Below are 9,830 nucleotides of genomic sequence, written 5' to 3' on the forward strand. Positions count from 1 at the left end.
AATTAATAAATAAGGCACGCGATGATATCTTGGCTCGTATGTCTTGTCTACTCACAAGATGTCAGAGGATAAAAAGCAGTTTGCAAGAAGGGCTGCAACCCATATGGAGTGTATATGGTCAGGATCCCCCCTCAATGGCTCAATCAGCGATGAGTGAAATATGTGAAGGATGAGAGAAAGAGCTACATAGTGCGATCAGGCTGGTATTAAATTCTTTATGTAAAAAAGGGTATAAAATGCGCACTTACAATGTGCAAAATTAAAACAAGCATATATCACTTTGTTAGTGAAATTGAAGGTTCGCCATGCTGCTCACCACCTCCCCTGGGTATTTCAAGCTTCCCCCGCTCGTGATCCAAGACTGGAGCTTCCCTCCTTGCGCCCGTCGGAGCGTGTGATGTCACGGCTGCAGGGCTGGTGAACTACGGATCGCCTCCAAGATCAAAATAGCTTGGTGGTGAGCAGCATATTATAAAAAAATCACGAAATGGAATTGCGTTATATACCCCCTTATCCTCACTAATGTTTTGCGGCAGACTACCTAGAAGCACCGGAGTAACACCGCAGGGCTCTCTGCTGTGTGAATGCTACCGTAGTACATCCCTACTCTGATTGGCTCTAGTACAATGTTTCAGGCATTCAATGACGTCACATCCGTTCTCCCCCAAGCCTCTGTCACATGGTCTACTAGAGCCAATCAGAGTAAGGATGTAGTTCCCACGCTCTGATTGGCTACCGTACCATGTGAGACCGGCCATGTTTCTTTTCATGACGTCATCTTAAAGGCAATTGAAGCACAGCCATTCTGATTGGCTGTGCTTTCATTGCCTTTAAATGACGTCATCATTTTTTTTTTGTTCGGCCAAATCACATGTTTTTTACGGCCCAATCAGGACTGTGGGAAACATTTGAGCAAAATGTGACGTCATAGGCCTATAAAAGCCTATATCACCTCATTTTGAAGCTATTCGCCGAGGAGGGAACATCTCCCCTCCTAAGAAGAGAAGAAGGGCATGGCGTAAGAAGACGGAAGAAGATAGAAGAAGCCGGAGAAGACCCCAAAAGACCCCAAAGTGGAAAAGAAGACCCCAAGACATACGGGAAGGATTACAAATAGAAGAACAAGACACAGTTATGGATTGTAAGGGTTTATTATTTTATGGTTACCTGTGGATTGGTTCCTGTGCTTCCGGGTCGCCTGGATTTCGGGGAGTGGGCATCTAATGGTGAGTAAACAAAAGAAAAGTTTATTATTTTTACTTTTGCAGGTCTTTTTATTTTTCATTCATGTCTTTTATTTTTTTCAGTCCCATTTAATGCCCGTGAATGTAGCTATGTACCTATGTATATACATACATTCACGGACACTGAATGGGTGTATTATAAGTGAATTTTGTATGGAAATGCATTGTTTTTTATGCTGTATTATATGGATAGACATACAGGGATAATAATTGATTGTTTTGCTAATGTTTATGTTCTTTTCATGTATGGCTAATGTATTTATCAGCTTTATTTTGTCATTGTTGTGAATAATGTAATTTGAATTTAGTTACAGGTTAATTGTAATGGCTTCTTTATGGTACTTAGATTAGAATGATGGTGGTTACTTTCAATTAGAATTGTTTTGGCAATGGTTTGGCTTTAGGAATTGAATAGGGAATTGTATAATTGATTTGTATTGTATTGTAATTGTTTGAGGAAATGGATGAATTGATTGATGCTAATTGTATTGATGTTGCTTAGTTTCTATTTGATTTTCATGATGGCATTGCTGGTTAGGGGACATTGTTCATATTGTATTTTATTGTTACATATATTTTGCATAGTGTTACATGATGCACAGATTAATTGCATCATGTACACACAATGCAGTTGTGTGACATTTCATAGACATTTGTGTAGCTGCTGGTTTGTTGGGTTATATTTACAATGGCTGCTGGATTTATTTTAACATGCAATGTGGTGATTTTAAGATTAAAAATTCATGTTTTGATTTATGCATGTTTTATGTGTTTAATAATGGGCAAATAATCTATTATCCATATCTGGATAATAGTTATTTGACACATTATTGTACTGTATGTGTTAGGGGGGGGGATGTATGTATTGAATGTATAGGTCAGGTTTATTTATTTTACATTCAGGGTTGGTTCTTCGTTCTGCGTGAGACCTCTGGAGACCACCTGAGGTATCCTTGGGTATCTCACGGGTACCAGGCTGCGTGGTCCATGGGTGACACCTGCGGGGATGCCTCACATCCGTGGGGGCACCACAGACCCGTAGTGAGCACCCGTGGGTCCCCAGACTCCCGGGGGAACCACCCAGGCCCCTCAGACACCTTTGGGTCTGACCCGGGGCTCCCAGACGTCCGTGGGCCTACCGTGGGGACCCAATTGTTGCTCCCGGTGACCCGCGGAGACCACCTGGGGGCCGTGCCGCTTGGCGGGACCCACCAACAGGCCTCCAGAACCTGTATGAAAAAAGTTGCTGGTAGGTGTCCCGTCAGGCCCGCCGGGTACTCGTGTGGGCCTGGGGTATGAACCCTGTATGTAAAAGGATAAATCATGTATTTATGGGGGAGCACAGGGGGTGGGTATGTATTTAATAAATAGAATGATGTTTATTGTGGGGCAGTGTATTGTTTTTATTGTGGGTACTGGGGGTGGGGGGAGGGGGTATTGGCCCCAAGGGTATGTGGGTAGGCCTCCCTTGTGGGTAGTGGGTGAGGGCGGTTAGGCCTCATGGGGTGGGGGGGTTAGTGGGGGGAGGGTACGTAGGCTTCCCGAGTGGTGGGTGAGGGTGGGTTAACCCCTTAATGCCTGTAGCGGTTATTAACCACTATGGTGATTAAGGGGTTAGGGGACATTACATTGGATGTTTTTATTCTTGTTTATGTTTTGCAGCAGCAGAGGGGGCATGGGCAGGATGAAGATGAGAATGGCCTTCATCGTGGCAGCCGGACAAGGGTGAGTGCTATATGTATTTAATGTATTTATTGTTCTGTATGTATTTAAAATGGGCACATTCACTATTATCCATTTGTGGATAATAGTAATTGTGCCCATTACTATACTGTGTGTGCATATATGTGTATGTTAGGGGGGTATAGGGGTTGTTGTGGTAAATATATATATATAAATATATCTATATATAAATATATAGATATATTTATTTATTTATATATATTTATTTATTTATTTAGTGTGGGGCTGTTGTGTGTGTTTTCTTTTTATTGTGGGTAGCGGGGGTGTGTCAAGGGGGTATTTGGCCCTCGTTGTTTGTTTAGGGCTTGCGGGTGGGTAGCGGGAGGGCTTAACCCCTTCATGACCGTAGCTATATTAACCGCTACGGTCGTGAAGGGGGTAAGTGAATCCGCAACAAGTGCCCTAAACAACCACCAAGGGCCAAATACCCCCTTCACCCACCCCCACTACCCACAATTAACCTGGCACGGCTGCTTAACCCCTTCATTGCCTTAGCGGTTAGCCGCTAAGGTAATGAAGTGGACTTTACATGCATTTTTCCAATGCATAAGTGCCAATCCGCCGCTCATCCATAGCCTCTCACCATCAACTTGCCTACTTTTTGTGGCGTGCCGGATTCACCAGAAAAACGCCATTCTAGAGTGGCGAATAGCGACGCAAAGCTACTCGCCACTACTAGAATTGAGCGTGGCGGAAAAAATGGCTAGTTGAGGCAAAAAGTGCCTTTTCGCCGCGCCGATGGCGGAAAAAAAAAAACGCAAAACACATTGGCGTTTTTTTTTGCTTTACGCCAAGTTTTTGCCCCTTACTGAATAGGGGTAGGCATTTTGGGCGTGGAACGGGCTAGAAGTGCCTTTCCCCCGCTTACTGCATGACCCGCTTTATCTCAGATGACTCTTAGATGAACTGATGGAACTGACTTCCCCACTGATTGCACAAACTTTTAAAATCTTCACAGGTCCTATTTCAATAATGTACAGCCAATCTCTGGTGTGGGAATTTTGTCCCTGGCCACTCACATGCGTGGATAACTCCTGGGATCCCTGATACAGAGTGCTTTTCCTGGTATTGTACAGGTTAATAAGAGCTTCATTCAGACTTAGAATTATGCAACTAATTTTGACAGATGTATTATAAATCATTCTTCCTGGTAATGTATAGGTTATTAAGAATTTATATTAGTGTTAGGACCCATGAGATGTGGTCTGCATTTGGCCAAAGAGTTAAACTAAAAGACCATTTTATTCAAAATATATCTATATCTATATATCTATATATATATAGGAACTGTACCGTGTATTTGAGTCAATGGATGTAGCACAGGGCTCTGTCTGTGTTTCATGTTTTGTCTATGATTTTAAATATATATTGCCATGCTCAGTAGCACTCCTCTTTGACACTTCTATGCATATATATATATATAGGTTGTGGTTATTTTGGGGTTTCAATATGAGCTTACAAGGGTTCTGTATGTTTTGCAATTCTGTTCAGCTGTTCCCAGCTGATTTGGGGGGGCGGTTCCTCCTTCCCAGGTTTGAAGCTCACCCCATACCACTTTTAAATGGTTAAAGCTCACTCCATTTCACCTTCCACACTCATTGGAACTTGCATGCAGTTTGATTGCGACAAATCTAATACAGAGTGCTTTTCCTGGTATTGTACAGGTTAATAAGATCTTCAATCAGACAGAACTATGTAACTAATTTTGACAGATTTATTATAAATCATTCTTCCTGGTAATGTACAGGTTATTAAGAATTTATATTAGTGTTAGGACCCATGAGACGTGGTCTGGCCTTGGAGGGGCTCATGGGCTTACAACACTTTGGCCAAAAAGAGTTAAACTAAAAGACCATTTTATATATATATATATATATATATATATATATATATATATATATATATAGGCACTGTACCGTGTATTTGTGTCAATGGATGTAGCACTGGGCTCTGTCTGTGTTTCATGTTTTGTCTCTGATTTTAAACTTCCTCTATACCAAGAAATCCTGTGCCTCCTTTTAACCTTTTCCTGCTCTGTGCTGAAGCAGGGCGTCCCAGTGTTGAGTTGCAGGAATGTTTTAAGGATGGGAGTTTGACCAGAGCAATGTGCACTAGTGTATCCAAGAATCTTCACACAAACCCCCAGCAAGCTCTTTTTGGGAACCCCTGAGCCCCCACAAAATATATATGTATATAAGTGTCAAAAAGGAGAGCTATTGAGCGTGGCATATGTATACAACAGACGACATATTTTGTAATGTTGGATGTAGCATTGAGCTTCTCTGTCGTCTGTTGTATACATATACCACGCTCAATAGCTCTCCTTTTTGACACTTATATACATATATATTTTGTGGGGGTTCAGGGGTTCCCAAAAGAGCTTGCTGGGGGTTTGTGTGTTTTGTTAACCTATTCTCAGCTGTTGGAGGTTAGTGGCTCCTCTTTCCCAGGCTTTAAGCCCGCCCCTCCCCACTTCCCAAGTTAGTAGGTCCTTTCATTCTACTGGATATAGATCCAATGTGGTCTTTCTCCCTCCTAATAGAGGTAAATGAGAATTGTAATCCTAATAGAGGTAAATTAGTATTTTATCTGGTAGTGTTAGGACTTGCGATCAGGGTCTGCCTTGTCGTGGCTCGCAAGCTTACAATGCTTTGGCCAAAGGGTTAAACTAAATGACCCTTTTTCAAGAGAATATACAGCTCAACCCCGTTACAGCGCGATCCGTTAGAACGCGAATCCGCTCATAGCGCAGTCTGAGTATGGCTCCCGAATTTTAAACCTCCATTTTGCGCGCAAGAATCTTACTGGCATCTCTCTCTTCACTTCATAGAAGCCTTACTCTCTGCAGCCGTCCACGTTTAAATAATGATTTATAAATGATTGTAGAGGTAAGAGGTATGGCATTGGTATAAGTACCAGTGGAAGGTCCTGAGTTCAATCCCAGTCTAATACACAATGTATTAATGTTCAATTTGTGTGTGTCTGTTACTCAATAAAGCATTTAATTGAATGTTTAAAAAAAAAAAGACTGCACACGACAGCTGGAGAGAGAGGAGAGGCACGTGTACGGCAGAGAGGAAAGCTTCTATGAAGTGAGGAGAGAGATGCCGGTAAGGTCCTCGCGCGGCAAAATGGAGGTTTAAAAAAAATATGACTGCCGGTGAAATTTTAACGCAATACCAGATATAACGCGGTCTTGTGGCTGTGGACCACAAGGACCGCATTATAACGGGGTTGAGCTGTATAAGTATTTTACTGTGGATGTATGTACATGTTGGATGCATCATTGGGCTTCTCTGTCGTCTGTTGTATCCAAAAATATTACCTGATTCCTGGGTAGACCCTTGGGGAATCCTGTAACTCTGGCAGCCCGATACATACAGTAGCAACATTCTGCAACCCCTTTCTCCACCAAACCCACCCTGAAACTTACCTCCTGAACATTTCCGGGTCCCAGCACCACAGATTTTGAAAATGTGATTTTTGTTTAATGTTTAAATTGCTAATTCTGATGTTTGTTTGGTATTTGCTTTATTAATTCGTTTTAATTGTATTATGCTTATTTGTTTATTGTTGTTTATTTGGTAATTATTTTTATTAAATTTGATATTGTTGGTGATTGTTTATTTTTAAGGTTGACTATTGACTGTCATATTGGTCAATCTTGCCCATATTATATGGGTATGAGGTACCACTGTGCCAATTAATTGTTTCTTTACATTTGGAATGTGTATATTTTAAATGTAATATGTTTTATTTGGGGCCTTTTTTTTAGGTTCCCCATTTATTGCTATAGTGCAAAGCATGCACATATTATATGGACATGCTTTAACACTGTGCCAGTGAATGGAAGTTTGGGGGGGTGTATTTATTTGAATGTATGAATTTTGTCTTTATGCACAGGATTGATAACACAGGCTGGCGGGGACCCCCGGAAACCTGTGGGGCCCCCGGACATCCGCGGAGACAACCAGCAGGCCCCGGGACACCTGTGAAGCCCCTGAACACCCAGGCGGACCACCTGGAGACCCCCGCCGAGTGAAGGACTGTCACAGGAGACCGGGTTTATCAACACGTTTTTATTCCAGGATCATTGATTGAGCAAAGCAATAAGGTAAAATAAATTGTAATTTATTTCAGGAAAAGACATACACAAAATGTAACAAAATTTACAGGGTTAACACACTTACTGGGAACAGGGCTAATGAATAAATCTATCCTCTGAACGAAATTCACAAAAATGACCTCTGTAGGAGCCCTTTCCAATGACCGGTAAGTACACACAAAAGTCCTGGAACTGATTTCGGCATGCAATGCAAGACGCGACCGCTATGTTTTTCAGAAGTGGGACTTAGAAGAATTCTTGAGTCAAAATCTTTGAAGCCAACTCGGGTCTAATCAGTACAGAGCATCATTCGCCAAAATGACACCTCTGCCTCTTTGCCTACTGAGCCCACCCGCTGTCCAGGCTCCACAGAGTCTTGACTCTGGCAAATTGTGGCCGGATAGCCCTGTGTTAGCCCAGAATGCGGGTACTCAAGCAGAACTGCAGTACCCCTCCTGTTATAACACCTTGGCATCCTTGAGGTTTTCAAGTCCTGACTCCGCACAAAACCATAGGCACCAAGCTTGCCTAGTAGCCATCTGGTCTCTCGGAATCCATGACTTGGAAATCCCACAGTTCATTTACAGGTTATTAGTACATATACCTATTAAATATAACCCTTTAATAAAATGTACGGTGTCCTGTCTTTTGTGTGATAAAATATATAAGTCCCTGTTCTGGCTTCAGGGATGTAGTGAGTGTATATATTGCCTACACTCATTAGCCTCATTCTTGGCACACTTTAGAAATGACTTTTAAACTTTTTACACCCAAGAAATCACTCTCGGCTTTATTACTTAGCTGGGGTACTCCCTTAATCCCTATATCAGGTGCAGGGTACCTGGGCATGTATCTGGGCACCCTTCCTTATACTACGGACCCTTCATTACACTGGGGACCCGTGTATGATTGCAGATATACATTAACCCCTCCATGCCCTTTACCTTGTCTGGAAGAGTCAGCAGCAGGAATCCTGGCGGTGAGTTGTAATAGCGTTTTCAGAGTCAGAGTTTGCCCAGAGCAATGTGCTTCTCTGCATCCGAGAATCTCACTTGATTCTCGGATCCAACTCTTGGGGTATCCCGTAACCCTGGAACCCGATACATAGACACATTCTGTAAAGACTTTCTCCGACAAACCCACCCTGAAACTTACAGCCTAGAAATCTCCCGGTCCCAGCATCCCAGGAAAGGCAAAATGCACATAAATCTTTAATGTCGCATAATTTGTACACAGTCACAGTAATGCATTTAGGACATCTGGGTCCAAGAGCTGACACTCAGGGGTAAAAAAGTGAGCTGAGCCTTTATTAGTGAGCCTGGTTAACCCCTTCACCGTTACAAGGACCAAGTACCCCTTCACACCCCCTCTGCCCCCAATAAACCTGCTATTATACCTTAACCCTTTCATTGCCTTAGCGGCTATCCTGAGATGAACTGCTTTGATTTCAGCCTCAGGGACCCCCTGCTTCCCGAGTTACAGGCCCCGGTATGGGGCATTGGGTGCCTGTATCGCCACCATTTTTTAATTGTTCCATGTCACGTAATGGAGGAGCCTGTAACTCAGGAATCAGGGGATCCCCGGCACTGAAATCAATGCGGTATGTCTCAGGAGACCCCTGCTCTTGCACACTATTAGTAAAAATTAAAGCAGCATCATTACCTTATATCATTACTGGATAGCTGCTACAGTAACACATTTTTCAACTTTTTATGGGGGAGTTTAATACTAGTGTATTGTAGCAGTGGTAGCAGTGGGTCTCTGGAGCATAACCGCATTGATTTCAGGTCCTGGGCACCCTGCTTCCCGAGATACAGGCCCCGTTATGGGGTGCCGGTATTTCCTATGCATTTAAATCCCACGGTCATGTGACGTGAGACCATGCTTAGGAGATACCGGCAAATCATAATTGGGCCTGTATCTCGGGAAGCAGGGGGTCCCCGGAGCGGAAATCAACGCATTTCTGCTCCAAAGACCCCCTGCTATAATACACTAGTATTAAATTCTTGCAAGATATGCGCAGGCCAGATTGCTACAGATCATTGGGTTATCCCTTTCAAGAGTGGCGAGTATCACGTCGCTGATTACTCACCAGTTTTGCACAATTTGCTATCACAGGTATTCAGGGCTTTTTGAATACTGTGATAGCAACACTGTCAAAACTGGCGGTGTAAACAGCACAACATTTTTTTTTTATCTAGGTTACTAACATATGCCCCATAGTCGTTATTTAATATAAAATCAATGCAGAGTTTGAGAAGATAGATATTCTTCAAATAATTATTGCAACTGGGTATTTTTAGAAAAGATACATTTGTAAGCAAATAAGTTAAAGCTCGAGTAGTTAATGAAGAATAGGCACTCCAGTTTTGTCATCATGCTCAGGTGAAAGCCTTTCAAGTCATAATGCATGTGCTAAATTAAGAGAAATACCATGTGGAGTTAGACTGGCAAGCAGCAATTAATGTCATCTAGTGCTTCTCCTGATGATGATTTAAAGTGTTTGTGGTTTTTAAAAGCTGATATCTTTTGATAGATGCATAATTTGCTTACTTGTTCGAGGACATACAGCTGAGAGACTGATTACATTTCTTCCACAAAAAAAATGTTCCATTGATAAGACAAATTAAATATTCACAGTATGCAGAAACATTGGTTATCATGTGTTATAGCACCATCTTAAGTCAGCACTATATAATATATATTTAGAAAGTGCACTTTAATATTGTTAGCCTTAT

The sequence above is a fragment of the Ascaphus truei genome, chromosome 4 (assembly GCF_040206685.1).
Source record: "Ascaphus truei isolate aAscTru1 chromosome 4, aAscTru1.hap1, whole genome shotgun sequence".
Taxonomy (NCBI): domain Eukaryota; kingdom Metazoa; phylum Chordata; class Amphibia; order Anura; family Ascaphidae; genus Ascaphus; species Ascaphus truei.